Source organism: Lycorma delicatula, chromosome 1, assembly GCF_047948215.1.
Source record: "Lycorma delicatula isolate Av1 chromosome 1, ASM4794821v1, whole genome shotgun sequence".
Classification (NCBI taxonomy): domain Eukaryota; kingdom Metazoa; phylum Arthropoda; class Insecta; order Hemiptera; family Fulgoridae; genus Lycorma; species Lycorma delicatula.
This window is the reverse complement of record NC_134455.1, coordinates 402058800-402084979: the sequence shown is the minus strand read 5'-3', so window position 1 is coordinate 402084979 and position 26180 is coordinate 402058800. Positions and strand designations below refer to the sequence as shown.

Below are 26180 nucleotides of genomic sequence, written 5' to 3'. Positions count from 1 at the left end.
TGATGAATGAAAGAAACTTTGCCACGAAAGTCGGCAAAGTAGTTAGTATCCCAGTGATAATATTATTTGAACAAAACAAAAGTAATGAAATGTAGTAGAAATAACAAAGATGGACCACTGAATGTGAAAATAGGAGGAGAAAAGATTATGGAGGTAGAAGAATTTTGTTATTTGGGAAGTAGAATTACTAAAGATGGACGAAGCAGGAGCGATATAAAATGCCGAATAGCACAAACTAAGCGAGCCTTCAGTAAGAAATATAATTTGTTTACATCAAAAATTAATTTAAACGTCAGGAAAAGATTTTTGAAAGTGTATGTTTGGAGCATCGCTTTATATGGAAGTGAAACTTGGACGATCGGAGTATCTGAAAAGAAAAGATTAGAAGCTTTTGAAATGCGGTGCTATAGGAAAATGTTAAAAATCAGACGGGTAGATAAAGTGACAAATGAACAGGTATTGCGGCAAATAGATGAAGAAAGAAGCATTTGGAAAAATATAGTTAAAAGAAGAGAGGCCACATATTAAGGCATCCTGGAATAGTCGCTTTAATATTGGAAGGACAGGTAGAAGGGAAAAATTGTGTAGGCAGGCCACGTTTGGAATATGTAAAATAAATTGTTAGGGATGTCGGATGTAGAAGGTATACTGAAATGAAACGACTAGCACTAGATAGGGAATCTTGGAGAGCTGCATCAAACCAGTTAAATGACTGAAGACAAAAAAAAAATATTATTTGAAGAAATTTAACTATATTTTTAATTCTAATTAAAAGTATAGGTAAATTTATCCGCTGGACCGATTATGACCAAAATTAAACGCATCTACCTTCTCATATTACAGAAATCATTATGCTAAATTTCCACCTAATCGATCCATCCAATCTGAATACATCAAGCAAAAAATATTCTAAAATACTAAAATTGCGTGTTTTAATTGAAAAGGGTCGCCTATGGGCATTTGTAGAACTGCAGCACCCCCTATTTCTACTTGATAATATCGATAATATTTAATATAAGTCTTTTTTTCTTTAATTCATTCTTTATACTTGTACAATATATAATACTTAAGCTTAATTTCATCCCCCAGTTTATGAGAAAGATACGAAAATCTTTGATATAGTAATTCTAGCCGAGAGTAAAAAGGATTTAGAAGAAACAATGAACGGCATAGATGAAGTCCTACGCAAGAACTATCGCATGAAAATAAACAAGAACAAAACAAAAGCAATGAAATGTAGTAGAAATAACAATGATCGACCACTGAATGTAAAAATAGGAAGAGAAAAGATTATTGAGGTAGAAGAACTTTGTTATTTCAGAAGTAGAATTAATAAAGATGGACGAAGCAGAAGCGATATAAAACGCCGAGTAGCACAAGCGAAACGAGCCTTCAGTAAGTAATATAATTTCTTTACATAAAAAATTAAAACACCAAGAAAACATTTTTGAACGTATATGTTTGGAATGTAGATTCATATGGAAGTAAAACTTGGATGATCGGAGTACCTAAGAAGAAAAGATTAGAAGCTTTTGAAATGTGGTGCTACAGGAGAATGTTAAAAATCAGACAGGTGGATACAGTGACAAATGAAGAGGTGTTGCGGCAAATAAATGAAGAAGGAAGCATTTGGAAAAATATAGTTAAAAGAAGAGAGACTACATATTAAGACATCCTGGAATAGTCGCTTTAATATTGGAAGGACATATAGAAGGGAAAAATTGTGCTGGCAGGTAACGTTTTGTATATGTAAAAACAAATTTTTAATGATGTAGGGGGTATATGGAAATGAAACGATTGGACTAGATAGGGAATCTTGAAGAGATGCATCAGTTAATCAGTCAAATGACACGACAAAAAAAAAATAACTTTTGAAATATTTTATGTAATTAATAAATTTTGCTAAAATATTATTTTATCAGATTATATTTAAATATAAATGACAAAACAGTTTTAACTATGAATATAACGAATTCATGATTCCAGAGTTATTCATCAACTTGAAATATATTTGTATTGTTGAATATGTAACGTGTACTGAGAATTGAATTCCACATGTTATCTTGCTAAACGTAATTATACAGTCATCTCATCTCATCTGACATAATACACATCCTAATTCATCATCTTCCATTCAGTTATATTACTCGTACTTCTTGTAATTTTAGAGTAAAATTATAATTGTTGATAATTTTGAAAATAATTTAAATTTATAAAAGTAACAATACAACAGATGAAAATTAATTTTGCAACGGTTTAACTCGAGCTAATTCTTTACGCTTATCAGTAGCGTCAGATGTTGGCAAAGCTTATATAAATTTACATAAGCGATTAGTCAGTCAGACAGAGTTACATTAACTGAAAAGTTTTTCTTTATACTTGTTTTAACAAATGTCAGTCAGAATTTTTGATACATTAAAACTGCCACCCGCATGAGTAATATATATACATTATACACCTGACTAAAATGTATAACGTTACCCAGAAGATAATAATTATGTAATTTGTTTCCATTAAGAAATAAAATTAGTTATTAGAATTTAGTGATGAAATATTTAACTACCTTAAATAAAGGTTTGTTTGTAGAAAATTCCAGAGAAAAATATTGGGTATGTTGTTAAATTAATTGAGAAAAATTTGTTCTAATGAACGTAGTTTACAAAGTGTGTGTGTGTGTGTGTGTGTGTGTGTGTGTGTGTGTCTGTGTGTGTGTGTGTGTGTGTAGATTTATAACCTATAAATATATGTATACATTTATTAAAATCATATACCTTTAAGAAAAATAAAAAAATATATAGATACAGAAAATATCTATTTCTTTTACTTTTCCGGAATTGCAATAGACAAAAATTTTCGGTAGGGATTTCCAGTGTCGACTCGCAAGTAAAATTAGTGGGGTGGTGCTGCTCCAGAATTTTTTTTTTTGGCCTTTTCAAAGCCGAGGTTAAAATTTACTGTAAAATAAAAGACCCGAAAAAAATGAATCAAATAAAAAGAATAATAATATTTTCTTTTTTTTTTTGTTATCGATATTGCGGAGAAATACCATTTACGTACACCCCACAAGGTGGGGGAGTGTCGGACTCGCACGATTTCGGCTAGATGTTATAGCGCCTATGTGTACCCGCACCCTACCGACTAAAACTCCGGTTTCACCCGGAACCGGTTTTGCAATTAAGTAATCACAACCCCGGGGGGTTGTGACAACCCCCTGGGGGTTGTGACAAGGCAGGGGGGCTTAGAAATCCCGCCACCGCTCACCCGTGCAAGCACGGACAGACGGCGACTTCACTGAATGCTGTCCCTCACCCATTCACCATCCAACTCTTGACGCTACTTCTGACAACTTACTTTTTCGTGTTTATTATCCGGTAATTACCTTTCAGATAATACTTCAGAGGATGATATGTATGAGTGTAAATGAAGTGTAGTCTTGTACAGTCTCAGTTCCACCATTCCTGAGATGTATGGTTAATCGAAACCCAACCAGCAAAGAACATTGGTATCCACGATCTAGTATTTAAATCCGTGTAAAAATAACTGACTTTGCTAGTATTTGAACGCTGGAACTCTCGACTTCCAAATCAGCCGATTTAGGAAGACGCGTTCACCACTAGAACAACCCGGTGAGTTACTTCTGACAGCTACATTATTCTGACTGTTTCTTCTCGGACTGTTTTAGTTTCACTGCTTCAACTAATTAACTATAGTTTAATCAATAATCTAGGTAACATAATGATTTACCTATTGTACTCATTTTGGCTAGTATTCACACCCTACGTTGCTGTTTACCTTCCTTTTGCACATTGTTATGACTCACTACTTGCTCATAGGCTACCGGATTCCTCTCCTTTCATCACTACCGCCCATTCATGTAAAGAAAGACGAGCGAGAACTCCACAAGGGGCTGTCTTTCACCCCCTTGCAACACCCGACCCGGCTGCCGAGGTTCCGTTGTGTATTCGACTTGTCTACCTTTTTTATTTCTATTTATTTCTAATATAACTATTTCCGTTGTGTCGTCTAACTCTCCTTGCCTCATCATTTTTTTTCTGTTTACAACAGAAAGAAAATCCCATTTGCAATTTATTAATCACATTGTCAGGATTAATTTGTTCTGTTAGTACACAGCGCACTCTCATCTTTCCTTCTCCCATCTGCTACAAGAAAAGATGACATGTTTCTCTTTCATCGCAGTACCGATACTTCGTCGGATTATCTGCTCTATGTCTCGCAAACAAGTATGCTCTGAAAGAGCCTTGGCCGGTCAGCAATTGTGTGAGCCAGTAATTTAGTTCGCCGACCCACGGCCCAATCTCACATATTAATCGTCTTGTCCATTCACCTTTACGTGAAACAGTGTCCACCTTATCTGCCACTCCTCTAATAGCTCACGGTATGCCTCCTCTTTACTCGTACCTTCGTCTATCTTCACCCGTGAATCAACTAACTGTGCAGCGGAAACACCCCGGCGACCACAAATAAAGCCTCCGTGGATACCGAGATGTAGGCACACGCAATTCTCAGGGCTATCCACCTTTGTACTCCCTTCAGCTGTCGTCTGTTACGATCATACCTCAGAGCTGGAATTTACTACGTTTGAATACAGTCTCCTTTTAGAGACCCTCGGCCTAGTCGTAGTTCTCAACAATCTGTTCAAGTTTTGAACAACTTATTCGGCTTTTACCCGAACTTCCTTGGCGTGAAACGTGTAGGATCTCCTGTGGTCCAACCATAACCGGAGGTATTTTGAAAGTCTTAATTGTCTGGATCGGCCCTTCATCGGTCAAAATCGGTATAGGTCCTATAATTCTCCTGACCGTCATAGAGATAGCCTCTGCTTTCCCATGTGATACTCGAAGGCCCCTGGCTTTCATCCGTCTACTTACCATGTCTAAAGCTTCATTAGCCGCCATCGCAACGTCTTCTTCTTTCTTTGCTGCAACCACCAAAGCGCGGTCGTCGGCAAACGCTTCTGTGTTCACTCCTTCTGAGTATTCTAGGCAGAAGATCCAGTCAAACCTACTATATCATAGTATAGGGCTCAAGACTGAGCCTGGGGTACCCCACTAGACACTTTAAAGTTGAGCTCATTGTTGCTAGTACGGTACACCAAAATTCTCTCCTGTAGATATCTTTGAATCATTCTTCTCAGATATGCGGGCATTTTGACTTATTTTAACACCTTTATTATAACCTACCAACTGAGAGGTATATTGTGGATATCTTCTAATATGACCGCTGGGATTTGACGCGTACGCCAAGTACCTTTCGCCGCATTATCGAAAATTTTCATCACCTCTTTTACCGCATCAATGGCTGATCTCCTCGACAGGAAACCAAACTGCCGTTGACTAAAGCCACCTCTCTCTTCAATGTACCTCCTCAGTCTATTCTCTAACATTCGCTCTAATAACTTGTAGAGATTGTTAATATCAGTCTAATTCTGTTCTTTATCACATTCAATAATATGGTACACGGTTTTTAAGCGCATTATGCTTAAAAATCGTATTCGGTTTAACCGAATAAATAATAAAATATCAATACAGATAATATTTTTTAGTATTATTAAATAATAAATGAATAAAATGTCCGCTTAAATACACTATAGTCCAACGGTGCGTAAATTTATATGTCACAGAAACAAATACGTCATTACTTTTTACTATCTTTTCGTCCTTCCAGCGTTTTTTTGGACAGATTTGGCGATCAAAGGGCCAAGTTACATATTTAATATTATTAATTTCATTACTTAATTCTATATTATTATCATTTAAGTATTTTAACGCTATATAAATGAATGAAAGGTTGGCATTTTTCAATTTTACAATTAAAGTTTGTATTCTGTTTGGTTGGCTTTCTATAAATGTTTATATCGATTTTATTAGTTAATCGATTTTAGTTATTAGTTATCGATTTTATTTTATTAGTTGGATATCAGGGTGTTCAATAAAGATATCGGCCAAAATATGGGAAAGTTTCATACATAGAATCTTTTCTTGTTTATAATATTTTTTTTTTGTCTTCAGTCATTTGACTGGTTTGATGCAGCTCTCCAAGATTCCCTATCTAATGCTAGTCGTTTCATTTCAGTATACCCTCTACATACTACAGCCCTAAAAATTTGTTTAACATATTCCAAACGTGGCCTGCCTACACAATTTTTTCCTTCTACCTGTCCTTCCAATATTAAAGCGACTATTCCAGGATGCCTTAGTATGTGGCCTATAAGTCTGTCTCTTCTTTTAACTATATTTTTCCAAATGCTTCTTTCTTCATCTATTTGTCGCAATACCTCTTCATTTGTAATTTTATCCACCCATCTGATTTTTAACATTCTCCTATAGCACCGCATTTCAAAAGCTTCTAATCTTTTCTTCTCAGATACTCCGATCGTCCAAGATTCACTTCCATATAAAGCGACACTCCAAACATACACTTACAAAAATCTTTTCCTGACATTTAAATTAATTTTTGATGTAAACAAATTATATTTCTGAATAAAGGCTCGTTTAGCTTGTGCTATTCGGCATTTTATATCGCTCCTGCTTCGTCCATCTTAGTAATTCTACTTCCCAAATAACAAAATTCTTCTACCTCCATAATCTTTTCTCCTCCTTTTTTCACATTCAGCGGTCCATCTTTGTTATTTCTACTACATTTCATTACTTTTGTTTTGTTCTTGTTTATTTTCATGCGATAGTTCTTGCGTAGGACGTAGTTCATCTATGCCGTTGATTGTTTCTTCTAAATCCTTTTTACTCTCGGCTAGAATTACTATATCATCAGCAAATCGTAGCATCTTTATCTTTTCACCTTGTACTGTTACTCCGAATCTAAATTGTTCTTTAACATCATTAACTGCTAGTTCCATGTAAAGATTAAAAAGTAACGGAGATAGGGAACATCCTTTTCGGACTCCCTTTCTTATTACGGCTTCTTTCTTATGTTCTTCAATTATTACTGTTGCTGTTTGGTTCTTGTATCTCTGTATTTGAACCCAAATGTTTTTAAAATGCTGAACATTTTATTCCAGTCTACGTTATCGAATGCCTTTTCTAGGTCTATAAACGCCAAGTATGTCGGTTTGTTTTTCTTTAATCTTCCTTCTACTATTAATCTGAGGCCTAAAATTGCTTCCTTTGTCCCTATACGTTTCCTGAAACCAAATTGGTCTTCTCCTAACACTTCTTCCACTCTCCTCTCAATTCTTCTGTATAGAATTGTAGTTTAGATTTTTGATGCATGACTAGTTAAACTAATTGTTCTTTATTCTTCACATTTATCTGCTCCTGCTTTCTTTGGTATCATTACTATAACACTTTTTTTGAAGTCTGACGGAAATTCCCCTTTTTCATAACATTCATAATATTTATTGTTAAATTTAAAATAGTTTTTTTAATAAATAGTAAACATTTGTCAAGATTAGATATAAATATTCAAAACTTTACAAATTTAATGAGTTTCAAAAATTATTTAAAATATAATTTTAATTTAGGAATTAAAATATTTAATTTAGGAATAGAATATTTGAATTTAGGAACTCCAATTAATATCTTCGATATTAATTGAGAGTTGCCCTTTATAACATTTCTCTCCTCATCCATACGGCTCTTTTATTGGATTTTTACAGATTTCAAGAAGAAAATTATGGTATTACATTTGATCACACGGTGGGATTGGAGGGTAAAATTGAATATTTATTCCTTTTGAGATAGAGAAGTAGGAAAATACAATTTTCTTTAAAAAAAAAAATATATATATATATGAAATAATCTAAAACTGCATTTCTTTAAGATTTTTTTGAAATTGACAATAATCACTCAATTAATTTTTTTTTTTATATTATGTAAATATTTATTTCTACAAAGTTCTTATAAAATTTAACTTTTTAACTAAGTTTTTATCACTCTGTTTGTAATTATTTTCTTTTATCCATTATAATAAATTCAACAAAAGATTAACGTAAAATAATTTTATTTGTTTAAAATAGAACATTTACAAAGTAATATTTACATATTAATAATACATTAATATACATAAATTACACGACAAAGCTTGAGCCAAAAGCAAAACAAAGAAACAAAGCATATTACAATGAAATAGATTTCTAAAAGTAAACAATTCGATTAAAAAAGCTGGCAAAACACTGTAACATTCCCGGCTAAATTATTTTTAATAATAACAATTAAAAAGAATTACAACCAAATAAAAGCAACATTTTTTTCTTGAGATGGGTAATAAATTTTAAGAAAACTTTCCCTAAAAATGTTTATATGTAGATTAGCCTTATCAAATTACCTCTGTATATTAATATACAGTAACAGAAAGATTAAAGAAAAACAAACCAACATAATTGGCATTTATAGACATAGAAAAGGCATTCGACAACGTAGACTGGAATAAAATGTTCAGCATTTTAAAAACATTTGGGTTCAAATACAGAGATACAAGAACCAAACAGCAACAGTAATAATTGAAGAACATAAGAAAGAAGCCGTAATAAGAAAGGGAGTCCGACAAGGATGTTCCCTATCCCCGTTACTTTTTAATCTTTACATAAAACTAGCAGTTAATGATGTTAAAAAACAATTTAGATCCGGAAAAACAGTACAAGGTGAAAAGATAAAGATGCTACGATTTGCTGATGATATAGTAATTCTAGCCGAGAGTAAAAAAGATTTAGAAGAAACAATGAACGGCATGGGTGAAGTCTTACGCAAGAACTACCGCATGAAAATAAACAAGAACAAAACGAAACTAATGAAATGTAGTAAAAATAATGAAGATGAACCACTGAATATAAAAATAGGAAGAGATAAGATTACGGAGGTAAAAGAATTTTGTAAATTTGGAAAGTAGAATTACTAAAGATGGACAAAGCAGGAGCGATATAAAATACCAAACAACACAGGCGAAACGAGCCTTCATTCAGAAATATAATTTGTTTACATCAAAAATTAATTTAAATGTCAGGAAAAGATTTTTGAAAGTGTATGTTTGGAGTGTCGCTTTATATGGAAGTGAAACTTGGACGATCGGAGTATCTGAGAAGAAAAGATGAGAAGCTTTTGAAATGCGGTGCTATAGGAGAATGTTAAAAATCAGATGGGTGTATAAAGTGACAAATGAAGAGGTGTTGCGGCAAATTATAAAGAAAGAATGCTTCTTTCTTTATAATATGCACCGTATCGAATCGGTTTAAAGTGGTCGTTACTTCTTTATAATTACCTAAAACTTTTATCTGAAAAAAATTTCTGATATGACCAACTCTTACTAAAAAGGGGACTAAAATATTGCTGGAATTGTAAGAAGATGGGGCTTGTGTGCTAAACTCTTTTTCACACGTAACCATTGTCGTATTGAGTAAACTTCATGTTTTTCTTAACTTAAAGGTGGAATTTTTTTTCATCCTCTACTGGGCACCGTTGAAATTTACCTTCCGCCTTCTAGCGTGCCAAAGGAATTTTTTTTTTATTTCACGTCCCTCAAGTAGATATGAGGTGCAAGTGAGAACGTGTCGGATCCGTAACCACCCAGATATCGGTTCGAATCCGTCTTCATATACATATTTATTTAACCTTTTTATTTTAATTTATTGATTAATTTGTAGTTATTAACCTCGGTTGTAAAAGTTTTGTATTAAAATGAAAAGTACATAATATTTTATTTTACTAATAACTTCTGATTTTTTTTTTTTTTGTATTGTTACTATTGAAGTATTGTTTATTGTAATGTTTTCTTTTTTACAAATAGAGGGTAATAATTATTAATAATTCAATATATATAAATTATAAAAAAGTTGAAAAAGGAAAAGAGATAAAGTCTGATTCAAACCGATGTGCCTTCCCCTTGTAAGATCTAAATATTTATTAATTAAAATTTTATTTGCCTATAACTCTGGAACCGATGAAAATAAATACCACTTATGATAAATCGTTGAAAAGCTCTCAACGAATGCTTCTTACGGCAGTTAAGAAAAAGTACAAATGTTTCAGAATTGGAACCTCGCTTTATTTAGAGATCTGACTGTACACATATTTTTGGCTCAGTCGACTGCAATCAAAAGGGAAGGTGCACAACTAAGTGTTTTTTTCTTTTTTACCCGGGACCAACATTTTCTTCCTGTTTATTTTTAAATATATATTTTTTTTTTGTTTGCAACATCTTCATATATTCCTTTTTTTTAACTTTTTTTTAAATTTAAATATATTGGTTTATTAATAATTATTAACCTCTAATTGTACAAAAAAATACAATAAATAATAGTTCAAAATAAAATAAAAAAATATATATGAAAGAAGAATCAAAAGTGAAATAAAATTTGATGTACTTTTAAAAATATGTATATGTAATTTAATAGGGTACAAGGAAGTCATGTGGTGTCCATATCAGATTGTTTTTGGGTCACTTGCAGTACTGCTACGTCTAGAGAAAAAGAATTAGTTAAAAATATGGATGAATAAAAAGATAATTTTTTTAGTTTTTTTTTTGGAGAAGGGGGAAAATTTGGGGCAACATTTTTTTTTGGGAGGGGAGTTAAGATAATAATGTACGAATCTTATGAGATTAATATAGATTGGGGTTTTGTTTACGAAATAAAAGAGAAAATTGGCCCCAAAGAAACTATCAACCCTAACTTCTGGAAATATTAATAAAAAAATTTACCATCCCAACCCCGTAGTGGCAAGGAATCCACCTTGTGACGTTACCAGTCGCCACACCACCCCTTTCGTTCCGGAGGTCGTCTTTAGACCCTCTAACTGATTACATCTCACAGTCATCAGCCAGGCCTCGGTCGGGGTGCCACCGTTGTAAATGCCTCGGCAGACATTTGCATCAGTAAAATACAATTCAAATTTTTCCTTCACGTAGGCCTCAAACGGATATCTTTACATCCAACCTAACATGATTCCCTCAAACTAACTGACCGAAATCGCGGAAACGTGAACCCCGCGCCTAGTCCAGGTTTGACATCACCGTTCGTGACTGTGGATGCCTCAGAGAACGAACATAGAAAGTCAGACCTACACCCAAATAAGTTGACTAATTTAGGTCACCTAACAAGGGTAACGTAACCTCATTCCGTTCTGCGCAGGAACCGGGGACAAACCTCGCACCCACACCCAATCATATCATGTAGTTTCGCACTGCATTACCAAGTCACAATCAAGACCGCCACCGGCGAAACGAAGCCACGCCCCCGGTCGCACGAGCTACCATACCATGGCAGTGCGGCCACTTCCGCCGGCAGGAGCCCCAAATCGAATCACAAACAATACCAATATAACCGTGGCGCGATGCCAATGCGCCTATCTCCAACCAATCCAATGCCAAGGCCGGAACCCTAGTCACCCGAGATCCTGCCACGATCAAATACCTCGACTAAACTTCCTCTGCAGATCTACACACCGCAAGGACGTGAAGAAAACCAGCTACTATAGATCACTCTTCGCTGATCATCCAGTTAATACGGAATCTAAAAAGGAATGTGTTCTCTTAAATTCCCTAATAGCTCGTGAGCGTTCAACCTCATATCGTGGACAGTCGTAGAGGACGTGGTCCAGTGTATCATCAGTCCCACAATCAGGGCATTGACTCGAATAAACCAAAAGAAACCTAGCCAAAAATACGATTGGGGAAAATCCATCTAATCACACCTTAAACTGTAGGGAATTTACCATGCGTGTAGCGACCAGTGGGGGATTCGTCCCACCTAACCTGACAAGACGCAAGGCCCCGGTCTTCAAACTCTAGCTTTCGTTCTGACGTCAATAGGTTATTTTACCTTGGAAATGCAGCGTTCCTTACGCTCATTAGCTAAGATATCTATTGGTTTGACTCCGGCTATAATACAGACTGCCTCCCACGAAATTGTTCTATAACCGCCGGCAAGAGGAGCGCTGGGCTCGCAGCAAAATGTCCGTGTAACAAAAGACTTTACCAACTAATTATCTAGTCGAAATTTATTAAACATCAAACATGCCAACATACTTACATACGAACCTTCCACTACTTTTTTTATTTTTGGGGGGGTTCCCAGGTCGAGAAATGAAAAATATACCGTATGCCATTTTTTGATTGATTACCATACTTTCATAATTGCAACATATCCTTAGAGCTATGAACCCAGTATATTAAAAATAAATATCAACCTATCGCTTCTTAATATGAACATAGAAAGAAGCTGCATATAAAACAAGGCATCTTATAAAACTAGGAAAGTAATTCACAATTCTATTCAATTTAATGCTGGTACAATTGAACAATTGAACAAATAAATCTATTATTGTACTCAAGAAAAAAAGATAAAAAAAAAATTAAAATGGTTCACAATAGAAAGATCATCTGTCACCATTTAGCGACATATAATCCTTGGAAAGACCCTTGTCAAAGCCAGGTACATTTTCTATCCTGTTTAAAAAGGATAAAGACATCCTTACACTCCGGAACTGAATGTATTCAGTACACGCTTTTTCTTTACCCTATTTCAATTATATTTAGAAAGGATATTTTTTTAGATCAATTTATTATTGTCACTAAGAACTTTCAAAGATGCCAATCAATTGGAGTTGACGGTTTCTTTGAAGTCGTATAGAATTTATTAGAGTATAATCATATTACTTACGTACCATTATTAAATCAAACGAATTCAAAATAACGGTATACTGAATAATACAAATTTTTTTAAATATTTATTTAGGTTTATATCTTTACTTTCTTAAGAAAACTAATTTTATTTCTTTATACAATTTTTATACGTAAATATTATCTTTTTTTTTAATTTAATTTACATAAAAAGACTGGTGGTCACTATTTTATTTATTTCCGTTTAGCTAAAATATTATTTCAAAAAGAATAATTTACCTATTTATCAATTAAAATAAATAATTAAATCGAATTTTTCTCTGATCTATAAACGGCAATTTATTATAAGAAATAATTCTGGAACCTGCCAGACATCGACGATATGGTTTTTTTAATAAACTAAAATTTTAACGTTTGTGTTTAGTTTCTGTAGAATTTATTCATATAATTTTACTCAGAATCAAACTTTGTTCAAGGTTTTTTTTAAATTTTTTAAGTGTTTTTTACATCTATTTAACAGAATTATTTTATGCCAATTATAAAAACATGTTTCTCGATCTCAATCTTTATTTTTTTATCCTAGATTTCTCGAAAATTACTAATTCTGGGACCTATTTTTACTTCCTTGTACCAATTAAAGAATTGTGATCGCGAAAAATTTAGGTTTTCAGATATCAACGAAAATATCCATTTTGACTAGTTTCGGCGTGACGTCTGTACGTTTGTATATCGCATAACTCAAAAATGATTAGCCGTAGGATGTTGAAATTCTGGATTTATGATTGTTGTAACATCTAGTTGTGCATCTCCCCTTTTGATTGCAATCACTGGACCAAAAGTGTCCAAAAAAGCCCAAAATTTAATTTTTTAACTTTTTTTTTAACTGCAGTAATAAGACCTCATTGAGAACTTTTCAACGATATATCACAAGTGGTACTTATTTTTACTGATTCCAGAGTTATAGCCAAGTAACATTTTAGTTAATGAAATATTTGGATCTTACAAGGGGAAGGCACATCGGTTCGAATCCAACCTTTTTTTTAATTTAAATATATTGATTTATTAATAATTATTAACCTCAGATTGAAAAAAAAAAACATGAAAAAGAATCAGAATTATTTGTGAAATGAAAATGTACTTTACATTTTAATTCCACATTTTTTACACAGATTATTATTTATTAATAAATCAATATATTAAAGTTAAACATTTTTTTTTAATGTATATAAAGTCGGATTCAACGTGTGTATAGTTACGGATCCATCACGTTCTCACATACACCACATAACTACTTGAGCGACGTAAGACAAAATTAATATATAAACTAATACAAAATACTGATACGGACACCACAAAAAAATGTGGTTCAATATGATGTCCACCACAATGCAGTTGTATAACTGTCCACTTTATTAATGAATTGGAAGATCGTATCTCAATTTCAAATGAAATAAATTTAAATGAAGTGCAGCAAAAAATGTGTATATGTAATTTATTAGGAGTACAAGGAAGTCATGTGGTGTCCATCTCTGATTTTTTTTTAAGTTTTTCAGGTCAGATTTCATACAAAACCACTAAATTTAGGTTCGAAGAATTACCAGTTTGGCTTAATTTTACCGAAGGTCTACACTCAGGGCGAAATATTTCGACTCTCATCGCACGCTATCGAAGAGTTTATGAACGTATGTTTGTATGAACTTTCTTCATCATTTTCACCAGTAGATTGTTACACTCTTCGTGAATCACTGTACACACACACACACACACACACAGAGAGAGAGAGAGAGAGAGAGAGAAAGAGAGAGAGTGAGAAAGAGAGACACACACACACACATATATACATATGTATCGTATCAAAAATAGATAGATATGCTATTTATTCTTTGAATGAAGATAAAAGAACTGTCCCACCATTTGCCTGGATGGATCAAGATGAACCAAACATTACAGAATTTATTATAAAATAAAAAATGAACAGCTTCAGGTCTATATTAACTGTTAATTAACTGTTTAAAATATGAATACATCTAATAATATTAAGATAAATTTTTTTTTTTGTCTTCAGTCATTTGACTGGTTTGATGCAGCTCTCCAAGATTCCCTATCTAGTGCTAGTCGTTTCATTTCAGTATACCCTCTACATCCTACATCCTACATCCCTAACAATTTGTTTTACATATTCCAAACGTGGCCTGCCTACACAATTTTTTCCTTCTACCTGTCCTTCCAATATTAAAGCGACTATTCCAGGATGACTTAGTATGTGGCCTATAAGTCTGTCTCTTCTTTTAACTATATTTTTCCAAATGCTTCTTTCTTCATCTATTTGCCGCAGTACCTCTTCATTTGTCTCTTTATCCACCCGTCTGATTTTTAACATTCTCCTATAGCACCGCATTTCAAAAGCTTCTAATCTTTTCTTCTCAGATACTCTAATTGTCCAAGTTTCACTTCCATATAAAGCGACACTCCAAACATACACTTTCAAAAATCTTTTCCTGACATTTAAATTAATTTTTGATGTAAACAAATTATATTTCTTACTGAAGGCTCGTTTAGCTTGTGCTATTCGGCATTTTATATCGCTCCTGCTTCGTCCATCTTCTTCGACTCGTAGAATGTTATTTTTTAGTTTTCTGGTGACCTTTTCCTTAGTAGTCCCCTCCCGGAGATCCGAACGGGGGACTATTTTACCTCCGGAATATTTTACCAAGGAAGGCGCCTCCATTATTGTATATGTGAAAATGCAGAGAGCCACATTTTCTTGGAAAAAAAAACAGCTGTAGTTTTCCATTGCTTTCAGCTCATAGATAAATATAAAAACTTCAATATACCAAATATATTATGACAAAAAATGCACAATTCAGAAAGCGTTAATAAAAATTATTTTATATAATTTAGTTATTTATGATTCAACAGTGAACAGATTGCAATGTTCACTGTTGAACAGAGAAGCAACCTTCTCCCAAGATCTAATGAGAGAAGGTGTAGTCTTGTAAAGACTCAGGCCTACCATTCCTGAGATGTGTGATTAATTGAATCCCAACCACCGAAGTACACCGGCATCCACTGACTAGAAAAAAAAAACTTTAGTAACTTCGACTTCGAAAATCAGCGTCAGCTGATTTTCACACACACACACACACACACAGAGAGAGAGAGAGAGAGAGAGAGAGAGAAGGTGATAGATATAGTGTGTGTGTGCGCGCGTGTGTGTGTGTAATTCAATATATTGTTAAAAAAGGGAAAGTATCATAATCATCAAAAAATACTAAACAGGATTTTTGACAAATCTGGATGTTTCACACGTTAAGGGCCCATTATTCGCAAAAAAACTCGCAAAACATGTTTCGGATGGAAGGATGAAAGGATAAAATAAGGAATGAGGAAGTAATGAACAGGATTAAAGAAGAAATTAAAATTTATGCGGGACGTTCATAAAAGAAAACAGTTACACGTGTGTTCAAAAGGAGTGGAAACTTGGCAACCGCATCGGAAGGGTCAGCAGGAAGAGAAAGAAAAAAAAAAGGATGAAGTTAATAGAGAGGGGTGAAAATTAAAAACTGCAAGGGGATGAAGAAAAAGGCTTGTCACAGGGATTGATGGAAGCAGCGGTAGCATAAAGAACCTGCCGCCATGCTGTTCCAGAAAATATTTAATTTATTTTCATTAAATAATAGTTGAAATGAAAACAGTCGTAAGATAAAAATTTTAATATTGTTCAACTAATCAGTTTAGAAATAAATCTTCAATTTCAGTGGTGGCAAAATTAGTGGAGGTGCTGCTCCAGACAATTGTTTTAGGCCTTTTCAAGACCATGGTTAAAGTATTCTGTAAAATAAAAGAACCGAAAAAAAAAATGAATTAAATAGAATATCCTGGAAGCCGAATAATAATTTAATTCTACACTTTATAACAAAAAGAAAACGGTACACGGTTTTTAAGCGCATGTGCTTAAAAACCGTATTCGGTTTAACCGAATAAATAATCAAATATCAATGCAGATAATATTTTTTAGTATTATTAAATAATAACTTAATAAAAATGTCCACTTAAAAAAACATTATAGTCCAACGGTGCTTAATTTAAATTTCTATGTACACAGAAATTAGTTTTTACTAATTACTTTCTCTTCCTCCCTTCCTGAGTGTTTTTGGACAGATTTGGCAATCGAAGAGCCCTTCCTTTCTACCATCTTCTGATCGCTACTGAAAAAACAACTAAACCGCTTTCACATTCCTTCCACCGACTAAAACTAGAAAAGGGAACGAACAAGGAACGTTTCGTACATACGCGGAGTAAAAAGAACTACCTTCCACCAGCACGCCTGGTCGGGACTGCGGGAGCGACAGCGTTCACTCTTCCTCGTAGCCTCGCGTGCAGATAACTTTGCGCACAACAGCCATACACCACGCCGCCGGAACTGTGAAGCGCACAGTTCCATATAAAGATTTTGTATCTTTTTCATAAACTAGGAGATGGGTACTGACATTAAGCTTAAGGATTATATATTGTACAAGTATAAAGAAAGACTTAAAGAAAAAAGGACTCGTTATATTAAACGTTATCGATAATATGAAGTGGAAATAGGGTGTGCTGAAGTTCCACAGTGCCTATACACGAGCCGCCACTGCTGGAAACTATCGCAGTTCCGTTCCCAGCTTTTTAATGACATGGAAAAACTGATTATTATTTAACTAACGTCATTACACATTGTACTTTTAATTTTTTTATTGGTGTCTTCTTCTGTACGTAACGTAAAATACAATTTTGTAACTGAAAAATTAATAATTTATACTGTGCAGTTTATGAAGAGCTTTTTTAAAAACTTAGTCGTAAGAAATGTTAATAATATTCTTTGAAATGGAAATCGAGATCTGGCTAGAATATAAAATAATACGCACGGGTTTTTAAACAGACTTTGGTTTGTATAAATAAACAAAATATAACTTTTTACTAAGATATGTTTACAATATTGATCGGTATATTTATAAGAATAGTGATTGGCAAATCTGTTAACGCGATAGAATGTAGGTTGAAGTTTAAAAATGTTTAAAAATTTGTATTTATTTTTTTATTTTTTTTTCATTATTATTTAAAATCGAGACTAATTACATTGTACTTTAAAATTAGGTAACACTGGTAAATGATAGCTAACTCGCACTTCAAATCAATTTATATTTCTATATATTCTTTTATTTTGTATCTGGTTAAAAATCAGAATTCATTTTTGTATGAGTACATAATATATATATATATATAATATGTATATATGTACATAATATTTATATGTAATTAAAAAATAAGATTGAATCTGATGTGGACACCACATGACTTCCTTGTACGCCTATTAAATTACATATACACATTTTTAAAACTACATAAAATTTTATTTCACAAATAACTTCTTCATTTTTTTTAATATATTTTTTTTATTGTTATTATTGAATAATTATTTATTGTAAAACGTTTTTTACAATCACGGGTTATAAATAAATATATTTAAATGAAAAAAAAATAAAACCAAAAAAAAATAAATAGGCAGAATATGATTAACAGAAGATGATAAATATAAAGAGGAAGAAAACGTTAAGACCAAGGAGTGAATAAAAAGATTAAGAGAGAATAATGAATGTAAAGAGAGAGAAAATTTGAAAACTAGGGAACGTATACACAAATTAAGATCAGAAGAATTATATCAAATCAAAGAGCGATTAAACGATCGGCAACAAAAAACAAATAAACGAAATGATGATCGACTACGACTTATGGAGAATATTTTCCGACAATATCAGAGGAGTAATGAACTAAAAGATAAGAATTTTTTGCGATTTATTAAAGATCGGGCATGTATGCCTCAGTGTATATGTTGTTCTTGTGAGGGTCTATTTTTCAGTCTCTCTGTAGTTAACTTTAATGTAGATAAAATTAAACTAGAAAATCCAAAAATAATACCATTCTAAATTATAATTGTCAATTAATATTAAATAATCAGATGTTTCACCAAATCTATTACATATACACATATGTAATAATGCATATTAAATTACATATACACATTTATAGAAGTACATAAAGTTTTATTTCACTAATAACTTTTGATTTTTTTTCATATATTTTTTTTTATTGTTATTATTAAATAATTATTTATTGTAAAACGTTTTTTTACAATCACGGGTTAATAATTATTAATAAGTAAATATATTTTAATTTAAAAAAATAAAAAATTAAAAAAAAACGAGATGGAGTCTGACTGGAACCAATGAAGGCACATTTTAAGATACAAATATTTCATTAAAATTTTATTTGGCTATAACTCTGGAACCAATGAAAATAAGTACCACTTATGTATATCGTTGAAAACTTCTCAATGAGGGATTATCTCTGTATTTAAGAAAAAAACAAAAATCCAATTTTTTTGCATTTTGGGCTTTTTTGAACACCTTTGGTTCAGTCGATTGCAATCAAAACGGGAGATGCACAATTAAATGTTACAACAGTCGTAAATCCAAAACTTCAACATTCTACAGCTAAATCCTCTTTGAGTTATACGCGATACATACGTACAGACGTCACGCCGAAACTAGCCAAAATGGATTCAGGGATGGTGAAAATTGATATTTCCGCTGAAATCTGGAAACCTGAAGTTTACGTCAAGGTGAAAAGATAAAGATGCTACGATTTGCTGATGATATAGTAATTCTAGCCGAGAGTAAAAAGGATTTAGAAGAAACAACGAACGACGTAGATGAAGTCCTACGCAAGAACTATCGCGTGAAAATAAACAAGAACAAAACAAAAGTAATGAAATGTAGTAGAAATAACAAGGACCACTGAATGTAAAAATAGGAGGAGAAAAGATTATGGAGGTAGAGGAATTTTGTTATTTGGGAGGTAGAATTACTAAAGATGGACGAAGCAGGAGCGATATAAAATGCCGAATAGCACAAGCTAAACGAGCCTTCAGTAAGAAATATAATTTGTTTACATCAAAAATTAATTTAAATGCCAGGAAAAAGATTTTTGAATGTGTATGTTTGGAGTATCGCTTTATATGGAAGTGAAACTTGGACGATCGGAGTATCTGAGAAGAAAAGATTAGAAACTTTTGAAATGCGGTGCTATAGGAGAATGTTAAAAATCAGATGGGTGGATAAAGTGACAAACGAAGAGGTATTGCGACAAATTGATGAAGAAAGAAGCATTTGGAAAAATATAGTTAAAAGAAGAGACAGACTTATAGGCCACATACTAAGGCATCCTGGAATAGTCGCTTTAATATTGGAAGGACAGGTAGAAGGGAAAAATTGTGTAGGCAGGCCACGTTTGGAATATGTAAAACAAATTGTTAGGCATGTAGGATGTAGAGTGTATACTGAAATGAAACGACTAGCACTAGATAGGGAATCTTGGAGTGCTGCATCAAACCAGTCAAATGACTGAAGACAAAAAAAAAATACATAAGTTTTAGACCCTTATCCAAATAATAGTAGGAATTCGATATTTTACTTGATAAGAAAATTGTAGCGATATTCTGTTGTTTTTTTCGAAAAGGGAGGCTTTTTACATCCCCATGGTTCATTTTTTGCTCATTAACCCACTCGACCCAAAACGAGATTTTGGGTCTTATATTTTATGTATCAATTTGAAAGTGAATGGCGCAAAATTATCGCAGTTATCGTGTCCACAAGAAAGTGAAATTATATATATAAATGTATATATAAACTTTTGAACTGACGATGGTTTTGGGGTCTGGGGATGAGAAACGTGAAGATATATCAACATTTTGTGAAAGTCGAGTCTTGGTACTGATTACAATAGGTAGCTTTCTTATGAAATCTACCTAAAAAGCAGCTGATAAATATTTAGCATTAAAATTGTATTTATTAGTTTTTCCAAGTTTTCAGTTGTTACTCTGAAGTTACATAACGGCTGCGTTCAGAGTAAAATACCAACGAATAAATAAATCTTAAAATACTCTTCTCTACCCAAAAATTCAGTAAAAAAGACGAGGTTTCCAACTGATATAACGAAGTGGGACAAATATTGGAAAAAGAGTGAAGATTTCAAAAATGATAATACTGTATTTTTAATGTAGGGAGAAATCTAGACATGGTTTCCTATTTAAAAATTCTCATAAAACTTACAGTTTCTAAGATTCCTAATGCTGACCGTCTTGTCTTAATCACTCTTTATATACAAGTGTCCAAAATGTAAAATTCCAGATAAATCTGTAATTGGAATTTTGGTTATTTATCCTCCTGGGCTCACGATTACTTTTTATGCAATGATATTCATCCTAATCCTGGTGCATAGGTGGGCAAGATCGCGAATCTTTACACTGTACAGTTGTGACTTCAGATAGTCCTAGAATGAAAAGTCGTTGGATTTACATCTGCCGACCTGAATCCCATTCAAAATAGGTCCTTTTTTACCGATAGAATTTTCAGGAATGGTTTCATCCAGGCATTGCCATAAATGGTGGGTGCCCATATTTTTTTAACTATTCAGAACGCTCTTAGTGATATCCAATATGAACATTAGCCAATCCTAAAATATTTGCAGGTATTTTTCTCCGCCCACATTTCCTTCCAAAAACGAATGATCATTGCAGATGCCACACCAAACGATCAGATAGATCCCTGCAATATGGAGGGATTACATCGATAGGGGATCTTTTGTAACCAATAACGCAAATTTTGTTTGTTGACTTCATCTTTCACCATGGCTCGCTTATGGGCACTGTGGAACTGCAGCACTCGCGATTTTTACTTGATATTATCGATAACATTTAATATAACGAGTCCTTTTTTTCTGTACAATATATAATATTTAAACTTAATATCAATAGCCATGTCAAATTTTACGAAAGAGATACAGAAATCTTTGTATGGAACTGTGCACTTCACAGTTCCAGCGGCGTCTTGTTTATCTGTTGTGCGCATGCGCACATAGGAGGTTGCACGCGAGTCTGCTAGAGAGAGAGAGCACTGTCGCTACCGTAGTGCTAACCCTGGCGTGCAGGTGGAAAGTAATTTCATTTTTTACTCCGCGTGTGTACGGAACGTTACTTTTTCTAGTTTAGTCGATAGAAGGAATACGAAAGCGGTTTAGCTGTTTTTTCAGTAGCGATCACAAGATGGCGGAAATCAAGGGTTCTGTCCAAAAATACACTAGAAGGACGAAAGAGAAGGTAATTAGTAAAAACTAATTACGTATTTGTTTCTGTGTACATAGAAATTTAAATTAAGCACCGTTGGACTATAGTGTTTTTTTAAGTGAAAATTTTATTAAGTTATTATCTAACAATACTAAAAAATATTATCTGTACTACCATTTTACTATTTATTCGGTTATACAGAATACGGTTTTTAAGTACAACGCGCTTAAAAACCGTGTACCGTGTATTCTTGAATGTGATATAAAGTGTAGAATTAGATTATTATCCTGTTTCCACCTTTTCTATTTGATTCATTTTTTCTCGATTCTCTTATTTTACAGGAAACTTTAATCACGATCTTGAAATTGCCCATTAAAAAAGTTTCTGGAACAGCACCCCTCATTAATTTTAGCTACGAGCAGCCATTGTCTTTCACTAGTCTAATTAGAAAGATTTATTACAAATAATTGAGTTAAATTATTAATAAATGAATAAATATATATATATACATTTAAATTTTAAATCACGATTCCCTTGTTAAACGTAAAATTATGTAATTATATTTTTTTAAAAAAGATAACGTAATATAAATAAGTCACCGACTAAAAGGTAAATTATATTTAAAAATGTATATTTTATTTAAATTTTGTATTTATTAAGAAATAACATCTTTAAGAAGTTGTATAAAATAAAGTATTATATATCTATGTCTTCTATTCGAGGCTGTTATTTAACTGCACTCAAAACGATACTGTAACGCTTCTTTCAGACTGCCTAGATGTAACCTGAGCGGATGAGAAATTTGTTATGCGGTCATACGGCTAGTTCTGGTATATATCTATAACCTGTGGCATGACAACTTCGTATCTACCATCTGGCGACACAGTAATAACATTTTTTATGAAAATAAATAACACAGAAAATAAAAGAAACTTGTATTTGGTAAATAAATAAAATACAAAATAATGTGCCTTTCTTTATTCGGTATTACATTACTAGTACATTATTTTAACACCGATTTTCTTATAATATTTCAACCGAAAAATATTCTACAAATTATTAATATGGTTTCATATGTTATTTTTTATTTATTTATTATTATTTTTTTTAATTTAATAAAACAAAACAAAACCTTTATACATATATTTATTTATGATGTAAATTATGTAAGTATAAATACTGCGTCAATATTTTTGTAAAATATAAATTTTCAGTTTACGTTTTACTCAGTACATTATTATTTATTTTTTTATTATTTCCTTTGTAATTATTAAAAACCGTTCTCTGAAAAATTCATGCAAAGAGAGCATTTACAAATTAAATGGAAAAAAGAAGTATTTAATCTTTAACCCCTACTTATTTCTTCCTCTTTAAAATTTTTAATTAACATTAAAATTAAAACTGGTGGTGTAATTTATTTAAAATGTAACTAATTAAGTTTTTAATTAACTAGTTGGTTTTAGAAAGGAAATTAAATTTCTATAAAAGTATAAAATTTGTAGAAAAATAAATAAATTGTTTTTTTATTCTGATCGTTACATAATAATATATCATATACAATATCACAGGAATTAGCAGATATGAACCTCAATCAATCGAAATTTGTCAAGCGAAATTACAATTATTAATTCAACAATCTTACTTGAAATATTAGAATAGAGAAAACGTCCCTTTATTACTCGTATTACTAGATCAAAATTATTCGAATCTTCAAGAGTTGCTGATTTAAAAAAGTCGTATAAACAAAAGATAATAATAATTAAACTATTCCGTCCGGTTACAAATGTTAATTTCCACCTTACGGTCTAAAATATTCAGTTATTATTTTTTTTTTTTTTTTTTTGAGGTTTTTTTAGGGCATCGACTACTTTGGTCATTAGCCCCATCCCACTTCAAAAAAAAAAATAAAAAAAAGATTCTTTAATTCATATTTCCATGAAGAAAATAACTGATCAAAATTTCAATCTTCTAATTTAAAATCCAACAAATTACCGCCTAGGCTTTCCTTTCGGCCATCCTTTCTTACATTTTTCCATTCTGCGAACGGCCTCAACTTCCGACGACAGAGTGTCTGAGGCTTCGGACATGGCATCGTCTTCTCTTTCTGACGCCAATGACGTTCGCCGGCTTACATCGGGTGATGAAAGCTTCAATGGTGCTGTGAGCATCGTTGCAATTGAGTCTAAACTTGCAACCGATGCACTTTCGGCGGCTGATGAACTTGATTCAATGTCTAAGGCTATGCTTGGACCGGCTGATACAGATGCTCTCGCCACAGTTGTTCTCTGAGCTTTTGGGGCCTCTGTAGGTACGGTTTTAATATCGTCTGTGTCTGGTGCTTTTTCGATAGTTACTTGCACCTCCATGTTGGTTGACGCAGATTTTTCCTGTACTCTTGTCACAGTATCCTTAGCTATATGACTCGTCGTCGGGGTGATCTTTAGATCTTTGTCGGATAAATCAAGATTTTTCTTCATTACGTCTATTGCTGGAGTTATAATCGAAGATTTTGCCGGTTTTTTAAACTGCGCTGGTACTGGTCTTCTGTCGGCGACGTCAGTCCGGGAATGAGCCTTCTCATGTTTACTTTGTTGTATCTGATGAGTCGACTCGATCTTGGAATCGATGATTCTTTCTATCATTGTCGCGAGACTTGGTGCCATCGTATTAAGCAACTGCTCCACGTTGATTTTAGGTGTGGGGGGAGCAGCAGCTGCTTCTGCGTATGTAGTCGATGGTCTAGGTGTACGTAGGTTTACAATCTTCTTCGCTTCAGGGTAGCTGACTAGTTATTATTATTATTAGATTATTTGGTGAATAATCAAAAATGAAAAATAAATAATCCTACAGAAAAAAAGAAAGATAACATGAAGAAATATATCTAAAAAAAGGACAAGAAGATGAATATGAAGAAGAAGAAAGTGTTAAGAACCAAAGAAAGAATAAAAATAAAAAAGAGAAGATGATAAATATAAAGAAGAAAACGTTAAGACCAAGGAAAGAATAAAATGATTAAGAGAGGATGATGAATATAAAGTGAGAGAAAATTTGGAAATAAAAGAACGTGTACACAAATTAAGATCAGAAGAATTATATCAAACCGAAGAGCGATTAAATGATCGGCAAAAAAAAAACAAATAAAGGAAACGATGATCAACGCCGACTTAGGGAGAATATTGTCCGGGAATTTCAGAGGAGTAATGAACTAAAGGAACAGAATTTTTTTGCAATTTATTAAAGATCGGGCATTTATTCTCAGTGTATATTTTGATCTTAAGAGGATCTGTTTTTCAGTCACTCTGTAGTTAACTTTAGATAAAATTAAACAAAAATTCCAGAATAATAAAACAAAATTAAACTAGAAAATTCATAAATAATACGAATCTAAATTATAATTTTCAATTAACATTAAATAATTAGATGTTAACCCAATCCTAATACATACGCACATATGTAATAATGCCTATTAAATTACATATACACATTTTTAAAGGTACATAAAATTTTATTTCACTAATCACTTCTGATTTTTTTATTGTTATTATTGAATTATTATTTATCGAAAAATTGAGAGGAGAGTGAAAGAAGTGTTAGGAGAAGACCAATTTGGTTTCAGGAAAAGTATAGGGACAAGAGAAGCAATTTTAGGCCTCAGATTAATAGTAGGAGGAAGATTAAAGAAAAACAAACCAACATACTTGGCGTTTATAGACCTAGAAAAGGCTTTCGATAACGTAGACTGGAATAAAATGTTCACCATTTTAAAAAAATTAGGGTTCAAATACAGAGATAGATGAACGATTGCTAACATGTACAGGAACCAAACAGCAACAGTAACAATTGAAGAACATAAGAAAGAAGCCGTAATAAGAAAGGGAGTCCGACAAGGATGTTCCCTATCTCCGTTACTTTTTAATCTTTACATGGATCTAGCAGTGAATGATGTTAAAGAACAATTTAGATTCGGAGTAACAGTACAAGGTGAAAAGATAAAGATGCTACGATTTGCTGATGATATAGTAATTCTAGCCGAGAGTAAAAAGGATTTAGAAGAAACAATGAACGGCATAGATGAAGTCCTACACAAGAACTATTGCGTGAAAATAAACAAAAACAAAACAAAAGTAATGAAATGTAGTAGAAATAACAAAGATGGAAGAATTTTGTTATTTGGGAAGTAGAATTACTAAAGATGGACGAAGCAGGACCGATATAAAATGCCGAATAGCACAAGCGAAACGAGCCTTCAGTAAGAAATATAATTTGTTTACATCAAAAATTAATTTAAATGTCAGGAAAAGATTTTTGAAAGTATATGTTTGGAGTGTCGCTTTATATGGAAGTGAAACTTGGACGATCGGAGTATCTGAGAAGAAAAGATTAGAAGCTTTTGAAATGCGGTGCTATAGGAGAATGGTAAAAATCAGACGGG

General features: G+C 32.7%; 1 protein-coding gene across 1 annotated transcript in view; it reads left to right on the top strand.

The window, feature by feature from the left end:
- Reck (Reversion-inducing-cysteine-rich protein with kazal motifs) overlaps positions 1-26180 on the top strand; it is a 757413-nt gene that overhangs the window by 620597 nt on the left and 110636 nt on the right. The gene's annotated exons all lie outside the window — the stretch shown is intronic.